This window comes from Salvelinus sp. IW2-2015, linkage group LG4q.1:29, assembly GCF_002910315.2.
Source record: "Salvelinus sp. IW2-2015 linkage group LG4q.1:29, ASM291031v2, whole genome shotgun sequence".
Lineage (NCBI taxonomy): Eukaryota > Metazoa > Chordata > Actinopteri > Salmoniformes > Salmonidae > Salvelinus > Salvelinus sp. IW2-2015.
Genome location: NC_036842.1, coordinates 44883185 through 44901140, shown reverse-complemented (window position 1 = coordinate 44901140; position 17956 = coordinate 44883185).

Sequence of the window (17956 nt, the reverse complement as noted above, 5' to 3'; positions counted from 1 at the left end):
TTCTACTGTATTTTAGTCAAAGCCACTCTGACATTGCTCATCTTAATATTGATATATTTCTTAATTCCGTTCTTTTTCTTTTAGATTTGTGTGTATTGTTGTGAATTGTTAGATACTACTACACTGTTGGAGCTAGGAACACAAGCATTTCACTACACCCGCAATAACAGCTGCCAAATATGTGTAAGTGACCAATAAAATTTGATTTAATTTGAAAATAATTTGCATGTGGAAATATGAGCTTGCTTCAAATTTCTGGCAAATTAGCCAAAGGTTTGCCACAACTGTTTGCCAGAACCCAGTTTTTTGGGAAGGTTTGAGATTGAAKATTTGAATTTAACTGGTGAATCAACACTAGAAAAGTTACACTGAAAAATCAACACTAACACTGGCCAATTTGCTGTGTAGCAACACACTGAATATCATAGATCCGGTAAATGGTTGTAATGTGCTTTCTATACTGTAGGCTTTGTAATTGTTGTCTTTCCATGACATCTGTGTTTGATCCTCATTGAAATGTAGTGCACTACCTGAGCCACTTGTGTGGGTTGTAGACTCCGTCTCATGCTACCACTAGAGTGAAAGCACCGCCAGCATTCAAAAGTGACCAAAACATCAGCCAGGAAGCATAGGAACTGAGAAGTGGTCTGTGGTCACCACCTGCAGAATCACTCCTTTWTTGGGGYTGTCTTGCTAATTGCCTATAATTTCCACCTTTTGTCTATTCCATTTGCACAACAGCATGTGAAATMTATTGTCAATCAGTGTTGCTTCCTAAGTGGACAGTTTGATTTCACAGAAGTGTGATTGACTTGGAGTTACATTGTGTTGTTTAAGTGTTCCCTTTATTTTTTTGAGCAGTGTATATGTTTCCCCTTTCATCTGTGTCTGGTGTTAGCTAGTTGCTGGCTAGCTAGGGCTTCAGCCAGCATGGAACAAAAAGGGGGGAGAAGTGTTGGTCAAAACTCTGAGGCAGTTGTCATGTCAAGACATCTGTGAGTGCTGCTGAGAAATGCATTAAGAGACATGCTAAACAGGATATGTAAAAATGTTTCAATATCATTAACCCTGTTTTGCATGCACTGTTTTTATGTGAGTGACGTCATACCCTATCCAAAAAAAAATCACAACAGCTGTGATGGAAGTAGGAAGTAAAAAAAAAAAAAAGTAAAGTGCATGGTGATCTCGATGCTCCTTTCCAATAAGTCTCGAGGGTCTGATTCTGGTGACAAGGATGATCCATGCTTGACTGCCATTTGACAAATACAAATATTCTCTCTCTTATCCATACCCACACAGTATCTGTAGCTGTTGGGCTAGAGAGCACATTCCAAGACCAGAGTGGGCACATTTGCCATTTAACGCAATAATTTTGAAGACAAAACTATCGGTAGTGTTGAAAATGTTGTATATGAAAACCTACACGAAAAAGTACATTTTGTGTGCACTACATCATCACGCACCGATTTCTATCTGCAAAAAGTCTGTTTGGTAGAAACACACCACTGGTGGGAAAAGGCGCATTTTTTCTTTATGTGGATTCTAGAATATTCCTAGGAAAATCTGTTGCTAATTGGATGGAAACCTAGCTAGTTATGCAATTTCAATGTTGTTTGAGTTGCTTTGTGTATCACCAAATTTGTTTGAGATTTTCTTTTCCTGCAACACTGCGTCCATGTTTCTTGACATAGGCGTTTCAAAGAGATGTCAGTCAAGGCGAGCTCATGAATATAAGCTCCCCACACACTCAGCCTGTCTTTTCAAACTATGTGGTAGTTAGCCATGAGAGAAAGTACTTTAAAAAAAAGCATTTATATACCCCCAAAATATTATAGATTACATTTTAGTCACTCAAAACGCTATTTTACATGGGAATCAGAATGACTGTTCTAKATGGGAATCAGAATGACTGACTGTTCTACATGGGAATCAGAATGACTGTTCTACATGGGAATCAGAATGACTGACCGTTCTACATTGGTGACAACCATGTCWCTGTCACTAACAAATACAGTCATGGGTGGTAACTCTACATATCACTCGAAAAGAAAAGGAACCATTGGAAATATGCAAATTAGGCTTTGCATTATACAGTGTTAAAATTCCACCCCAAAACTATTTACTATAACACTAAAAGTGTTAATGTCTTACACTGAGAAAACAGCGTCAGCACAAAGCAAAGTGAGTCCAGTTTACTCTAAATCATGGGTTATAATTTACACTGTAGGTGTTGCATATTCCTCTACAGTAGAGATACGCAAACACCACAATCAAGTTAATTTTGAACACCGTAAGAGTTGAATGGGGAACCATACAACAAGGTAAAATATTTTTAACACTTTCAAAAGTGTTATTTTAACACCAGTACAGTGGGTCTCGTGTTCACTGAACATAGTGTAAATGTAACACTTTCAGAGTTAAATGTACACCATTGATTTTGCTGTGTGCTACAGGGAGGATGTTGGATCAAGTAAAGCCCGCTTAATGTCAAACTGTGCTGAGCCATGAATGTCAAGCTTGCTGCTTAATCATAACTAATAAAGTGTTCTTTCTCTCTGTACTGCTTGACATCTCATCTGGTATCTTTAGTCTTGTTTCACTCACAAACACACACACACACACACACACACCTTTCATATTTTGGCAGCCACATTCTCCATCTTTGGACAGAGACGATAACCCCAGAGCTGATTTCTCTGCTCATCTGCCTTCCCTGGAACCCCCGACCAGCCATATCCTTACCTCACTCCTTCATACCAACAGCTCATACTACTACTCACGCATTCACCTTCTATTCCCCTCACCACACTCATGGTCCCACGAGACCAGAGAGTGCTGTATGTGTGCACGTGTGTGTGCGTGCCTCCATGCCTGTGTGTGTGTGTGTGTATACAGTATGTGTGTGTACCACAGGAGGCTGCTGAGTGGAGGACGGCTCATTATAATGGCTGGAATGGAGTAGATGGAATGGCATCTAATACATGGAAACCATGTGTTTGATCTGTTGAATACCGTTCCATCTATTCCATTCCAGCCATTACTATGCGCCTGTCTTCCCCAATTAAGGTGCCACCGGCCGCCTGTGGTGTGTTCGCATATGGCAACCTAATGGGTTTCTGCTGCTCCGTCTCAATGAAGCTGCCATATATCGTTACTCCCTCCCCGCAGACACACACCAGGGCAAATTCAGATTGCCCATCGAAGATTTGAGAATTAGACTCCTTCTCTCTCTTGCGAAGAGTCAGTGCGCCACCATGGGAGAACCAACCATACTGTCAATAAACTTGACCCACAGCCAGATCCTAATGGATCTAATGGTACGTCTATGTCGACGGAGAGCTTACGAAACATACAATTAGTAAGTTTATGTTTTGTTTGGTCTGACTGCTTATGTTTTACCAGATATAAGCAAATGTAAATGGGACCAACTGGAGAGTATTTGAGCTGCTCCATGCTAGAGTGGCAGCGTTGATGGCAGACAGTAGTGCTCTTTACTGCGGTGATGCCGCGCTCCGCAGGTGTCCCAACCAACTGTCTGCTGCAGCGTTGATGCTGAGGCGAGCAACACAGACACACCTCGGGCCTCGCAGTGCCTTAAACATACTGTGGTTGTCATTACAATGCCACGGTATACAATTAAATGACGAAGATGAATGACGTGCAGACCCGGGGAAGATTATAGCTTTGTTTACCTCAATAAAAAGGCCAGCCTGACGGAGTTTCCCTATAGCAACAGCGACCACGCCCCGACCACTAGGTGCACTCTCACGCGATAACAGCCTACACAGGCCTGCTGGGATGGACACAGTACACACAGACACACACAGAGGAGGGAGGGAAACCAAAAGAAACAGCACAGTGAGACGAAAACCAACGGCAACACGCAACTGTGGCAGAACAAAGTAACAGAAGAAGGATGCCCCATTACCCTCAGCCCTGCCTCTCTCATTCGTTAGGTGCCGTATTCACATTCACCAGCCTCAATGGGAATTCACTGGGTTGATGTCTGTCAAAGACAGGATATTCGTCTGTTAGTCACTTGTCATTACATCTGCACGGTCGTTCCAGTGGTACTTGGGACATGAGTCGGATGTTGTTTCTATGTGACACATTCCCTGGTTGACATCGTTTTGTTTACTTGCTGAAGACATTGTTGCAGTAAAAACATTGATGAATTGAAAAGGCGATGACAAATGTCAGGTAGCTCATTCTTTTCGTTTGAGGTGATGCCGTAGACTTCAGAATTTAGATGGGCATAAATATTGACTGAGTCAAAGGCTGTTCGGGCTATCCTTCATATGGGCTCACACCCATTATCATATCTTTACCGGTCTTAGCACAGCATATGCTGAGTATACAAAACATTATGAACATCTGCTCCTCACAAGTTAAATCCACTTCAGTGTAGATGAAGAGGATGAGACAGGTTAAAGAAGGATTTTGAATCCTTGAGACAATTGAGACATGGATTCTGTGTGCCATTCAGAGGGTGAATGGGCAAGACAAAAAATGTAAGTGCCTTTGAACGGGGGTATGGTAGTAGGTGCCAGGCACATTGAGGCTGTTCTGAGGGCGGGAGGGGGTGGGGGTACAATAATATTAGGAAGGGGTTCTTAATGTTTTGTACACCCAGTGTATATCWCTATAAAGAAACATTTAATTTGACCTATTCAATCTATTGCTACAGACAGAACCTGCAAATGACAACCTCACTATAACTTTCCAAGAACTGTACTTCTTATGACTCATGACACACATACATCTACAGTAGAAGATATTTCAACCCCAGACACTTCATTACGACAGCGATCATTTTATCAAAGCAGAGTTTTGTTCTGGTTGACTGGCCGAGGTAAGATAATGGCTCAGGACCTTCTGACAGAAACATAAACACCACTTGTGTGTGCTTTCACGCGTGGCTAACATCCCTGGGCCCAGCGCTCTCGAAGACAATCACGGGATAGCTTTGTGTAATCTTAGCAAATCTGGAATCAAGTTGTGCGTACAACTTGCGATGATCTGTTCATGCCTCACTCTGTCTTTCAGGTCTGTCCCTTCATTGGGTTTTGACACTTTGTTGTATTTTGATGAGCTGTTGTCCTAGCGCAGGGTTAGAGTCATTGACTGAAGGAACGTGGTCGGCTCAGGGAGGTCCTGAGAGTGAATGGAGGTACTGTTAGGAGTCTCTGATGTGTTTCAATCTTCAATAGGCAGGGCCTGTGTTGGCATTGGGGATACAGTTGTAGATTGATCTGATGATGAGTAAAGAGAAGATGGGATATGTGGACACACTGGGAGAGGTCATCTTTCACCTGTTCGGTCCTGTTCCACCTTGAGACGTCTGGTAGTCAAATTCACAGTACGACCACCATGCAGAAGCACTGATCTTATTCAAAAGACAACATTCACGTAAGTCTGTTAATGGTACCTGAAACAGTACAACTTTACTATGTGGAGTCATTACAAAAATGTGTCAGACAATGTGTGTGTACAATATACAGTTGAAGTCAGAAGTTTACATACACTTAGGTTGGAGTCATTAAAACTTGTTTTTCAACCACTCCACAAATTTCTTGTTAACAAACTATAGTTATGGCAAGTCGGTTAGGACATCTACTTTGTGCATGACACAAGTAATTTTCCAACAATTGTTTACAGACAGATTATTTCACTTACAATTCACAGTATCACAATTCCAGTGGGTCAGAAGTTTACATACACTAAGTTGACTGTGCATTTAAACAGCTTGGGAAATTCCAGAATATGATGTCATGGCTTTAGAAGCTTCTGATAGGCTAATTGAGATAATTTGAGTCAATTGGAGGTGTACCTGTGGATGTATTTCAAGGCCACATTCAAACTCAGTACCTCTTTGCTTGACATCATAGGAAAATCAAAAGAAATCAACCAAGTCCTCAGAAATAAAATTGTTCATCCTTGGGAGAAATTTCCAAATGCCTGAAGGCACCACGTTCATCTGTACAAACAATAGTACGCAAGTATAAACACCATAGAACAATGCAGCCGCATTCTGTCTCCTAGAGATGTACGTACGTTGGTGCGAAAAGTGCAAATCAATCCCAGAACAACAGCAAAGGACCTTGTGAAGATGCTGGAGGAAACAGGTACAAGTATCTATATCCACAGTAAAACAAGTCCTATATCGACATAACCTGAAAGGCCGCTCAGCAAGGAAGAAGCCAATGCTCCAAAACCCGCCATAAAAAAGCCAGACTACGGTTTGCAACTGCTTTTTGGAGAAATGTCCTCTGGTCTGAAGAAACAAAAAAAGAACTGTTTGGCCATAATGACCATCGTTATGTTTGGAGGAAAAGGGGAGGCTTGCAATCCGAAGAACATCATCCCAACCGTGAAGCACGAGGGTGGCAGCATCATGTTGTCGGGGTGCTTTGCTGCAGGAAGGACTGGTGCACTTCACAAAATAGATGGCTTCATGAGGATGGAAAATTATGTGGATATATTGAAGCAACATCTCAAGACATCAGTCAGGAAGTTAAAGCTTGGTCGCAAATGGGTCTTCCAAATGGACAATGACCCCAAGCATACTTCCAAAGTTGTGGCAAAATGGCTTAAGGACAACAAAGTTAAGGTATTGGAGTGGCCATCACAAAGCCCTGACCTCAATCCCGTAGGATATATGTGTACAGAACAGAATTTGCGAGCAAGGAGGCCTGCAAACCTAACTAAGTTACACCAGCTCTGTCAGAACATGGGCCAAAATTCACCCAACTTATTGTGGGAAGCTTGTGGAAGGCTACCCTAAATGTTTGACCTAAGTTAAACAATTTGAAGGCAATGCTACCAAACACTAATTGAGTATTTGTAAACTTCTGACCCACTGGGAATGTGATGAAAGAAATAAAAGCTGAAATAAATAATTCTCTCTACTATTATTCGGACATTTCACATTCTTAAAATAAAGTGGTGATCCCAACTGACCTAAGTCATGGAATTTTACTAGGATTAAATGTCAGGAATTTTGAAACACTGAGTTTAAATGTATTTGGCTGAGGTGTATGTAAACTTCCGACTGTATGTTCAACTGTATGTTCAACTGTATGTTTATTTGCTGAAGCAAGTGAATCTGTGCATGTGTGCATAGTCACTTTAATAGCTCTACTTACATGTACATATTACCTCAATTACCTTGACTAACCGGTTTCTCTGCACATTGACTCTGTACCGGTACGCCCTGTATATAGCCTCGCTATTGTTATTTTACTGCTACTCTTTAATTATTACTTTTATTGTTTTTTTAGGTATTTTTCTTAAAATGCATTGTTGGTTAGGGGCTCGTAAGTAAGCATTTCACTGTAGGGTCTACACCTGTTGTATTCGGCGCATGTGACAAATAACATTTGATTTGATGTGTGTGTCTTCGTGTTTATGTTTCTTTGTGTGCATGCATCTGTGTGTGCCTTTGTACATGCACTCATATTGGTGTATTTGTATGTGTCTGTACATCTTAGTCCTTTAATCAAACAGAGCTCATATGGATATCCACTGACGTATGAAGACAGAGAAGATCCATAGAGAGAAACCATTCTTTTTACCAACCCAGGTTACCTCTACCCTGGTTCTCCCTCACAATCACTGTTTGATGTTCTGGATGAGAGCCTCTGTTTGTTCATTCTAGCTGCAGCCTGCCGCTGGGAAAGACCTGCCTTTATAAGCACCACAGGTTGTGTCATGTCTAAAGGCCCGCCCAGACTACAATTTTAACCATATTATGCCACAATTTTGCCGTCCCAGACAAGATTTCCACCTTGTGGGCAAATTCTTAGGTGGTAAACGATTGTTGAACGTCTTGGCTCGTTCAGTGTGAAAGGGTCTAGGTCTGACTATTAAGTACCACTACATGGGACCTTAGGCTCCAACAAAGTTCTGGCAAGGTGTCAGAATTCTTTTGCCTTTATCATGTAGTGTGGCTGATCCTGGTGACTGACCAAAGGGAAAACGTCCGGCACTGAATATGCACACAATAATACGATTATTCAAAATAGTCAGATTTATATAATAGTTTGATATAAACATTTACATGCTTTGCAAAAATAATGAATTCCCTACTAATCTTGTTCACATGACACATCTGAAATCAGGCTACCTGATGGGATTTTGATAAATGCACAAAATTCTCCAATCAAAATATACGTTKTACCACAGCGACCGTGTTATTTTTGAGAAGCTTATTTGATTCTTATTTGATTCTCTCTCTCATCCTCTTAGAGGTAAAGTCCCCTGTTTAGAGGACCTGCGTGGTCCCGGTACCAGTTCCGACCGACATGTTCGCTTAAAAATCGATCTGTGGACAACGTAGATCGAAATAGCTTGCATTTCCTGGTAGCGCTGGTTCTCACGGACACAGGAGTGTATATTTTCCGCCTGTGTGACGTAGGATGTAAAATCTGACACCACTTGGAAATGGGATGTCCCTCTTACCATTTCATTCGCACTTCTGATTGTCACGCCCTGACKGTAGAGAGCTTTTTATGTCTCTATTTTGGTTTGGTGTGATTTGGGTGGGCATTCTATGTTCATTTTCTATGTTTTGTATTTCTTTGTGTTTGGACGGGTGTGGTTCTCAATCAGAGGCAGCTGTCTATCGTTGTCTCTGATTGAGAACCATACTTAGGCAGCTTTTTCCCACCTGTGTTTTGTGGGTAGTTGTTTTCTGTTTTGTGTCTGCACCAGACAGAACTGTTTCATGTTGTTCCATTTTGTTATTTTGTCTGTGTTCAGTTTAAATAAATAATCATGAACACTTACCACGCTGCGCTTTGGTCCGATCCTTCTCATTCCGACGACGAACGTTACACCACCTGTCCATCTCTTGGCTGAACCATACATCACAGCCACTGACAAAGCATATGCTTTAGGAAATATGCACATTTTCTCTAACACTAAAACATACAAATATGTATTTCACAGTTTTAATGAAGGTGAAATCTTACAGTAGCCATTTCATAATTGTATTACACTATATTTAGAAAACATAAGTCATTTCAAGGAAATACGTCATAAAATATATATTTTGTATATACTTTTTGCATATTTTTACTTTGTACTTGAGCTTGTGTKCTCAAAAGTGACTTCACCTCAGCAATMTATAACWATWTTTACCAGAAAGGTGAGATTTGAACCTTTCWTGGAGTATGCAMRATTACTAGTTATTGTTTATGGCCCTCTCATGATGAATAATTACTTTTGGGGATTTCTTAGGTTACATTTTAGATTACATTTAGTTAGATTTCACTGGTTTTAAAGTTTGTATGTGAAAATTATTTCAGAGATGCATACTTTCAGTTTTTCCGAACTCACTTGGGAGGCTGGTGCTGCTGGTGCTGGCACATGCCCAGATCAAGTACAATGTTGCAGTCGACGAAGCCTCCATCGGCTAACGTCGCCTCCCAGGCCAATCATAGAAGGAGACAACAGAACTGAAGCAAATCATAGAATCTGGCCAGGTTGATATCAAGATTTTAATTTGGGAACATCAGACAGTTTGACGTGTAATAATCATAAAAGACTGAATCCGACGTACAGTGTGGGAAGGCCTTAACTGCTGTAGCCTACATCATGCATTACCTAAGGTACATAGTCATAACGGGAGGTGGATACAGTACACACTAACTGGCTTGACTGGGCTATACAGTATCAGTGGAGTACAGTGTACAGAAAATGTACTGGATAGATCATTCAACTACASATCATCAAAGTAAGCATGGCCAAAAAGAAAACATCCTTTGCCATTCTGTTGGATTAACAGGAAACAATAATAGCGATAATTATATTTACCTTTAACCTTTTGTTGAAAGCAGGATTATTTGAACATGTACAGTATGTTGACCTATTTTTGATAAAAGAAAAGGGGTTTTCTAAGCAACGAAATGTATATCATTACTGAATGAAAAACATTGACAATGAACGTCATGGCTCCACACAAAATAAAACACTTTCTCTATACAATCATGAGAGAAAGTACACACCATTGGAATTACCTATAGTAAATTCTCTTCTTCGCTGATCCAGGGATCCATATCCATGTAGCCTAATTGGAACCAGGCCATGCCAATTACCTCCTGGTTGGCTCCAGTCCCAGCCATAAGGATAGGAGGGGCCTGGTCATGGATATGTATGTATGTATGTATGTATGTTATGTATGTTGTGTATGTGTGTATGTGTGTATGTGTATGTGTGTGTGTGTGTGTGGTGTGTGTGTGTGTGTGTGTGTGTGTGTGTGGTGTGTGTGTGTGTGTGTGTGTGGTGGTGTGTGTGTGTGTGTGTGTGTGTGGTGTGTGTGTGTGTATGACACGAAGACCTGTGATTTCCCTGGGTGCCTGACACGAAGACCTGTGATTTCCCTGGGTGCCTGTTCTTAGCATGCTTTCCATTGGGAGGATTTGTCTCTCCAAGGGTGGGCTTGTTTAACACAGACACTCAAAGACATACGTTGTTTTGACAGACAGAGATGTTCATGTTCTGATTCTCAGACATCTGACTGACAGACAGACTGTGAGAGCTAAGCACTCAATTTAGCACTCAATTTAAGCACTCAACTTAGACTGGCTGAGAATCAGAGAATCGGAGAATCTTCCCAATGATCGAAATCTTTTTTTTTTTGACCGTATGCTAAATGACTAACTGAATTAATTTTATTTCACGTATTAATTAAACATAGGACTATAGAATTGCCTCGGCCATTTGAGTAAAACGATACAGATGCAGGATCTTAATTTGAGCCAGTTTGCTATAGCAGGAAAATAATCCTGCAGTAACAGGAATATGAATTATGTGGATTATAATTAATGGACATTTTTGTAGTTGTTGATAAATCTTGTGTAAAGGCTGAAATACATTACACAATATTTGTGCACGGCSTACGTGCTCTAACGACTGGAGAACCTGTGTGACATTTAACAATTCAGTCAGGCCAAATTGTAGTGAACTCCACTAACTCCACTAACCTCTCCCCCTTTCAGTGTGTATTGGGGTACCAGCCGGTTCTGGCGCCGTGGCATCAGGGTCAGACCGAGACTCCTGCGGTGGACGACTGGTTTAGGCTCGCGGAGGAGACATGGGAGGCTGCCCGTGTACACCTCTAGCTAGCCGCGCYTCGCCAGAAAACCAGCGTGGACTGTCACCGCAGTGAGACCCTGGTGTTCGCACCGGGGGACCGGGTCTGGCTCAGGACCCGTAACCTGCACCTCCGCCTGCCCTGCCGGAAGCTGGGCCTGCGGTTTGTGGGGCCATTTAAAGTCCTGAGGAGGGTGAACGAGGTATGTTACAGATTACAGCTTCCCTCTGACTATCTATTAACCCCTTGTTCCATGTGTCTCTCCTAAGGCCGGTGGTGGCTGGTCCGCTCCAGGAATCTGAGGTGCGGGAGGTCCCTCCGCCCCCTTTGGACATCATTCGTGCCATCCTGGATTATAGGTGTCGGGTGGGGGGCCTTCAGTACCTCGTGGAGTGGGAGGGGTACGGTCCGGAGTAGAGGTGCTGGGTTCCGGTTGCAGATCTTTTGGATCCTGAACTGCTGCGGGAGATCGCTCCGGGTAGTCCCGAGGCCGGTGTCGTCAAAGGAGTGGGGGGGGGGGGGGGGGTACTGTCACGACTTCCGCCAAAATTGGCTCCTCTCCTTGTTCGTTCGGCGATCGACGTCACCGGCTTTCTAGCCATCGCCGCTCCATTTTTCATATGTCTTGTCTTGTTCCATACACACCTGGTTTTCATTCCCCTAATCATCTACATGTATTTAGCCCTCTGTTTCACATCATGTCTTTGTGTGTAATTGTTTGGATGTTATGTGGTTTAGTTACGAGCTTTATTTTCTATGTTCCGGTTTTTGAGCACATTGTATGTTTTTAGTGCTTTAAATGTGGAACGTTATTAAAGTGCYCTTGTTACTATACTCTGCTCTCCTGCACCTGACTTCGCATCCAGTACAGCCACGTACACGGGGTGGGACCTCCGCGGCAATACGATTGGACAATCGGGACAGAATCAGGCTGTATTTGCACGTGTGTAGTTAAGAATAAACATTACCAGAACTTTAGCTTCCCTTAAGAGTCTCATTAGGTCGTTAACTAACGTTTTCATAAGGAATATTCCCGTAATGTACAAGGAATGTTTCCAAGAGACCATTCCCTTAATGTCAAATACAATTTACCCAGGACGTGGTTGCCATGCTTCCCATTTTCACAGGAACGTTGCATGAACATTCGTGTCCAGTTTTCTGTGGGTTAGGAGAATAATCCATCAACGTTCCATCCAAACATATATTATCGGTCTAGACACATTTCATGGGAACGTTGCAAGAACATGCGTCCCAAAAATACAGTAACTATTATTCAACAACTRCTCACCTGGGATTCCAATAGGTCCTCGCCTGGGATTCACAATAGTCTGATCTTTCTGCTACGCCACCATGTCCATGTCAGTTGTCAGCTAGTCTGGCTATTCTCTCATCATTGATTTGATTTACTTATTTCAGCAATTTAGATATGAAATATGCAGAAATCGCTCTACCATTTCCATGGTTGCTAAAATTTGAATATTGTAGGTTTGCCGAATTTCAGTTCATGTGACAAAACAAGCAAGTGTGGTGTAGAGAATCATTGTACCATCTAAACCGCAGTGAAATATATTTTCCATMACCAAATATATTGCATTTTCTGCTGTTTGAAGCTGGCGTACAAAACCGAAAGTAAAAAATGCAAAAACAAAACTTAAAAATGGGAAGCATAGAAATAGCGCACATAGAACAGATCTACTGCTTCATAGATTTGCTTTCAATGTGAAATGTATATCTATAACTCGCATTTCTATGTGAATTTTGTTGAGTCACCCAAAAAGTMACATATTGCAGCTTTAAGTGTAGTTGTCTAATGTTGGTGGGGCATATTAACCTGTTAACRGAACATATTAACCGATAGTGGAGCGATGGAATTAATATTTCTCCGCTTTGTCAAACAGCTGGTTCTCCAGGAGGCGATGGAGGACTTGTCAGTCGTGGAGAACATGCTCTTGAGCTGAGAGGGATGTCGTCGAGGTTGACAAACASAAAGCAGTTTTAACATGTCACGGAGCACATCGTTGACCAGGGCCTGGAACACTGCGGGAGCGTTGGTCAGACCAAATGGCATAACCAAGTACTCATTGTGTCCGCTAGCCGTGTTAAAGGCTGTCTTCCACTCGTCTCCTTCCCGTATCCGAACTAGGTGGTAGACGTTCCGAAGGTCCAACTTTGAAAAGATGTTTGCCCCTGGAGAGGCTTGAATGCCGAGGAGATGAGAGGGTAACGATTTTTTACCGTGATGTCATTGAGGTCCCGGTAGTCGATACACGGGTGCAAGGACCTATGCTCCCTGCAGTCAGAGAGTCTAATGAATACACCATAGAACACCAACAACTCATGAGCGACCATTTCTTAAACACTGGATATTCTGTTTTACAACTTTATGTGACAGACTTTGTTATTTTGACAGTTTGTATTTATGACTCACAAAGCATCAGACCCTGTCCAGCAAAGCTGAACGTGACTCAGTGAGATTGAGAGATGAGCCAACATGGTGGATGGATGAGCAGCTCTTTAGGGCATGTCAAATCAAATCCAATTTTGTTTGTTTCATGCGCCAAATACAACAGGTACCGTGAAATGCTTACTTAAAAGCCCTTAACCAACAATGCAGTTCAAGTTAAGAGTTAAGAAAATATTTACAAAATAAATGAAAGTAAAAGATATCAAAGCAGTCAAAAGGTAACACAGGAAATGTACATAACAATAACAAGACTATATACAGGGGGTACTGGTACCGAGTCAATGTGGAGGCTATATACAGGGGGTACCGGTACCGAGTCAATGTAGGGGGGTACAGGTTAGTCGAGGTAATTTGTAAAGTGACTATGCATAGATAATACACAGCAAGTAGCAGCAGTGTAAAAGGGAGGGGGGGGGGGGGGGGGGGGGGGGGGGGGGGGGGGGGGGGGGGGTCAATGTAAACAGTCCGGGTGGCCATTTGATTAGTTGTTCAGTCTTATGGGTTGGGGGTAGAAGCTGTTTAGAAGCCTCTTGTACCAAGACTTAGCGCTCCGGTACCACTTGCCGTTCGGTAGCAGAGAGAACAGTCTATGACTTGGGTGACTGGAGTCTTTGACAATTTTTTGGGCCTTCTTCTGACACTGCCTGGTATAGAGGTCCTGGATGGCAGGAAGCTTGGCCCCAGTGATGTACTGGGCCGTACGCACTACCCACTGTAGTGCCTTGCGGTCGGAGGCCGAGCTGTTGCAAATCCAGGCAGTGATGCAACCGGTCAGGATGCTCTCWATGGTGCAGCTGTAAAACATTGAGGATCTGGGGACCCATGCCAAATATTTTTAGTCTCCTGAGTGGGAAAAGGTGTTGACGTGCCCTTTTCACAACTGTCTTGGTGTGTTTGGACCATGATAGTTTGTTGATGATGTGGACACCAAGGAACTTGAAACTCTCGACCCACTCCACTTCAGTCAACWATCAGCTCCTTTGTCTTGCTCACATTGAGAGAGAGAGGTTGTTGACCTGGCACCACGCTGGTAGGTCTCTGACCTCCTCCCTATAGGCTTTCTCATCGTTGTCGGTGTTCAGGCCTACCAAACTTTATGTGTTGGAGTCGTACTTGGCCAGACAGTCATTGGTYAACAGGGWGTACAGGAGGGGACTAAGCATGCATCCCTGATGGGCCCCAGTGTTGAGGATCAGCATGGCAGATGTGTTGTTGCAGGTGAGTCTCTGTCCTAGGGTGGAGTCACAAGTTCAGGTCCAGTTGACCCTGGCTCTGGCCCCTGGTCTGGTCTCTGAGGTGAGGTGATGTGAGGGGGTGTGAAACTGAAGGAGACATCAGAGAGAGAAGATTAAGGGCATGGAGCTTTAGGTTATGGAGGGGGTGTGGAGCTTTTGCAGGGGCGGACTTAGTGATTTGGAGGCCCCAGGCAGAGCCCCCCCCATGTCTATTTAACAAAATCATAGCCACGGAACGTAGAACTGTTCTGAGCCGGCTCTTTTAGGTGAACAATGGYGGCCACATTGGGATTTATAAATTCAACGTAGGACCGATTTGCTTGTCAAAAGCTATTTTGCGTCCAGATAAGGGGACGTTATTTTTAAATATAGGCTAGAGGTCCATTATTGTTATACTTTATATATAGTTTTAGTTGATTATGGATGTGCTGATYTGGAAATTCCCGGCCAATACCTAATGCCAAAGCATTTCAGAGAGACTTTCACTACTACTACCATCCCACCCACTACTAGCCTGATCCAAATAAGGTCCATCTCGTTGTCGCCAACCTTTCTCTACTCACTCCCATAAATGTTTCAGGAGTTTTTCCCTCTCTCCGATGTGTCTGCTGTTGAGTGTGTGGTTGGTTGTTGTTGTCACGTCGATGACAGACAGATGACCCTGTGGGGCATTTCATCACACACAGAGAAGGGAGGCAGACAGAAAGAGTGTAAGAACAGCGGGTAAGACAGAATGCACAGTCGTAATTAGTTGGCCTTAACTACTTAACTTTAAAAAGAATGACTTGGGATCAATATCAGGCCTGTCTCTCTGTGTTCGTGTGTCCACTTTTTCCTTATGGGCAGCAGTTTGGGGGTGGGGGTGGGGGTGCTGAAGATTGTCTATATTGTCTGCTAATACAGGACTAGTAAAGCCCCAGTGCACAACTTTGTGATAAAAAAAAGAAGAAATGTATTTGAGTGTTTACCAGCATAATTATCTGTACAAAACCGTTCATCTGATGATGCTTGTGGAATATGAAAATACTTGCTTGATATACAGTACCAGTTTGGACAAACTGCTCATTCAAGGYTTTTTCTTTATTTTTATATTGTGGAATAATAGTGAAGACATCAACACTATGAAATAACACATATGGAATCATGTAGTAACCAAAAAAGTGMTAAACAAATCAAAATATATTTTAGATGTTAGATTCTTCAAAGTAGCTACCCTTTGCCTTGATGACAGCTTTGCACACTCTTGGCATTCTCACAACCAGCTTCATGAGGTAGTCACCTGGAATGCATTTAAATTAACAGGTGTGCCTTGTGGAAAGTTCATTTGTGGAATTTCTTTCCATTTTAATGCGTTTGAACCAATTAGTTGTGTTGCGATTAGGTAGGGGTGGCATACAGAAGATAGCTCTATTTAGTAAAAGACCAAGTCCATATTATGGCAAGAACAGCTCAAATAAGCAAAGAGAAATAACAGTCCATCATTACTTTAAGACATGAAGGTCAGTCAATCTTCAAAATATCAAGAACTTTGAAAGTTTCTTCAAGTGCAGTCGCAAAATCCATCAAGCGCTATGATGAAACTGCCTCTCATAAGGACCGCCACAGGAAAGGAAGACCCAGCGTTACCTCTGCTGCAGAGAATACGTTAATTAGAGTTAACTGCACCTCAGAATGAGGCCCAAATAAATMCTTCACAGAGTTCYAGTAACAGACACATCTCAACATCAACTGTTCAGAGGAGACTGCGTGAATCAGGCCTTCATGGTCGAATTGCTGTAAAGAAACCACTACTAAAGGACACCAATGAGAAGAAGAGACTTGCTTGGGCCAAGAGASAGGAGCAATGAACATTAGACTGGRGGAAATCTGTCCTTTGGTCTGATGAGTCCAAAGGACTGAGTACACCACACCAAGGGATATACATTCATAAAACATTCACCATCGCGCTTCGTTTGTACTCATTGTCCTAATGTAAACGCAATGAGGGTGCAAAGTGTCGTATAAATATTTCAGAGTGGAAATGGTCAAGGCCAGCGGCGGGCAGATTTCATCAAACAATTTCTAAATGAGAGAAGTTTGTCTGTACTTGTTGAGGCAACAACTAAACAAGATGGCGGCTCAATGTTTTATTAGGAGAAACTGCAGTGCCCAGAAAGATCTACTACAACAACAACTCGAGGCYGTACATCTTTTAAGTAAACGTTTTGGAGAGCTGCTGTGTCCACTTCAAGTTCCTCTACAAGGAACAGGGAGCAGTACTCTTGTTCGTACAGGAAGAGAACTACAGTACATTTACATTTACATTTAAGTCATTTAGCAGACGCTCTTATCCAGAGCGACTTACAAATTGGTGCATTCACCTTATGATATCCAGTGGAACAACCACTTTACAATAGTGCATCTAACTCTTTTAAGGGGGAGGGGGGGGTTAGAAGGATTACTTTATCCTATCCTAGGTATTCCTTAAAGAGGTGGGGTTTCAAGGTTCCAATACCAGTACCAATGACAGCAGTGGTTCGTGGCAAAAGTGAGATGAGAGTGAGAACCTTGTTTGGACTACAGTCGTGAGAGAATTGTTTTCCTGCAATTCAAACGGTTCATGGGTGTTTTACACAGCAGGGTTAAGATTGTCAGTCGTGCATCTCACAGATGCACAGTCTTCACTGTTCTTACAGTTTCAAACACTTGTCTCTGACACGCTGGCTGAACTTTTGGCAGGAGGTGTAGAGAGTTAGAGAGAGACACATGAGTGTGGACTCCGACAAGTTTTCGCGTCACTGGCCCCGCCTGCCATTCAGAGGCATTGAACTTGCACTAAACTGTTTTGGAAGTTATTATAGCATTGAATGGCTCAAGGACAAACAGGGCCTATTCATCAAGGTCCATTGAGACAAATGGAAACGGAGTAAGCAAAGTTGAACAGGATTTGTTTGACACATCAATTCATTTCAAGCACCACACCCCCTTACCGAGGTATTTGGCATGTGCGCGGGGTGTGGAAGATCTCACACAACATAACAGCAAGGGACTGAAGGGGTACCATAACAACACGTGAATAACGACTGTGTGGAAATATTCACACAGGTCTTTTATTTGAGCCTGTGTGTGTGCGTGCGTGATTGCGTACATGCGCGTGTGAATTTGTGTGTGCATGCATGTGTG